The sequence below is a fragment of the Gadus chalcogrammus genome, chromosome 15 (genome assembly GCF_026213295.1).
Source record: "Gadus chalcogrammus isolate NIFS_2021 chromosome 15, NIFS_Gcha_1.0, whole genome shotgun sequence".
NCBI lineage: Eukaryota > Metazoa > Chordata > Actinopteri > Gadiformes > Gadidae > Gadus > Gadus chalcogrammus.
Window position 1 is genome coordinate 22,117,598 of NC_079426.1, and position 2,437 is coordinate 22,120,034.

A 2,437-nucleotide genomic window follows, 5' to 3' on the forward strand; every position below is an offset into this window, starting at 1 on the left:
ACCTTGGCTGACCTTATACATGAGTACGTGCACACACATGCACACACATACATACACACACACACACATGCATACACACAAGCACACACACAAGCACACACACAAGCACACACACACACACACACACACACACACACACCACACACACAACCACACACACACACACACACACACACACACACACGCACAGATACATACAAAAAAACACACACACACACACACACACACACCCAAACACCCACACAGATACATACAAAAACACACACACAAACATATAGACACACAAACACACACAAACACACACACACACACACAACACACACACACACACACAAACCATCTACACATGTTTTTTGAAACATATAACAAAGCATAGACGTATCCATATGTGATTTATGGCTACACCTTAACAGGTTACACAGGTGCACACACACATGCACGCACAAGCACACGCACACACACTTACAGACACACAAACACACATTTAGCCAAGACACAGACAGACAGACGCACACACAAACACATACACACTCACACACACACACACACACACACACACACACACACACACACACACACACACACACACACACACACACACACACACACACACACACACACACACACACACAACCCACACACACACACACAAACTCTGAACAGTATTGATTGTGTGTAACGTTATCTAGATGGGATCATTCCTATTGATTGGGAAGAGGGGTCACCGTGATCAATGCTATCTGCTTGTCTGCTGTGTCATTAGAGAGACCTGGAGTGGCAGAACCCCTGCCTCTCTCTCCTTCCTCTCACGACGACCCCTAAAGCAGCAACAAGAAAGACGGCTGGCTCCATCTCGGCTAGCAGCAGGACCCCAGTGCGCTGGATGTGGTCCCCTAAAGCGAGATCCCCTCACCTCCCTGTGGGCGGATAAGCCCCCCTACAGGCATGCAGGGTCCGCTCAGCTCAGTCTACTGCACAGCGTCTGTACTTCCAGCACACCAGCGCACCGCAGAGGTCCGCCGGAGATAGAGAGATAACGGGTCCATCTTCACGTGTGTTGGCGTTCTCGCGTGTTCGTCAAGGTTGCCATGTTCAGGTTTGTGCGTACTGACGGAAAAACCATGACAACTTTTCTCAGGGAATAACGACAGGCAGATGGAAGCGGTTGAAAGCTATGAGGCTGTTAAAAGATGACCTGAAAACCCATTTGATGGAAGGTTCAAATGTGCTGGTGCACCCACAAATGGTTGGTGTGAAACAAAGTCTGGCACAAATTACTTGTCCCACTGTTAAATAAAATAGGATTTCATGTTTTCAATCTCTTCTTTTTAGTCCTGTTAATTCACCTTTTCTTGCATAGAGTGTCTAGGACCCTGCTGCGCTGGCCTTCTATCAAAGCTGAAGGTAAATATCATAAAATCCACTTAATTCAATGCTTCATCTCTGACTCCAAGTGCTGTATCCATTCACTGAGTAATTAGCAGGAATAAGTGATGTGGCAAACAGCACCGCAGCGTATTTTGAAAGTGAATGATTTTAAGATTCAAGTGCCAAAGGCAGGGCTCAAAAATCAAGGACCATTTCGTAATTAGGAAATAAAAAAAGTTAAATGATTAACGTCCAACTTAATAATAATTTTCAACACAAGCGTGAATGAACCTCATTATGCGTTTTCTGAAGGGTTAATTAAAATGAATGGCAAGCACATTAGAACTCTTGTCGTACATTATTTAAGTAACATGTGCGTGGACTCATTGATATGCAAGGACAGGTACAGTCAATAATAGATTGTATTACTGTATAGTAATGCAGAAATTGAAAAAAAAAAAAACAATTTACTATATAATTCAGAAAATTTATTGAGCATTTTTCCAGTAAATCAATGATTTATCATGTCATTTTTTAAATTCAATAGCAGATAAGCCAAGTTGATTGTATTAAATGATAACATAACAATCAAACATTTGTAACTTTTGGAGGTAAGCTACTTTTGGGATTTAACAATTTTATGAATATATTTCGTTAATTTCAATAAAGTGCATGGGGAAATGATCATCTCATGCAATATAGTTGTCATTATTGTATTTCATATGGATACTTTTGGATTCTGTGGTTTACAAGACCTTTTTACTCAGGCACCACAAAAGCCGCCTCCATTGAGGCCAGCTTATCGATTGCACTTTAATGGTGAAGCAATTAGCAAGATGAAGCAAGTATAAAGAATGCTTTTAGCATTTAACAAATCAACATGGATGTCAGATGAAACATAATTTCTTGTGAGACAAGTATTTGGTTAAACGTAGCACGGGGAAGACACGCTAGGAGCATTTACCAAGTATCTTCCAGGAAACAACGTTCATGTCACAGTGTACACAGGCACAAACTATTTGGAGGTGCTATAACAAAGAGCAAGGTTAAACCCAAAGGGCTTTTCACA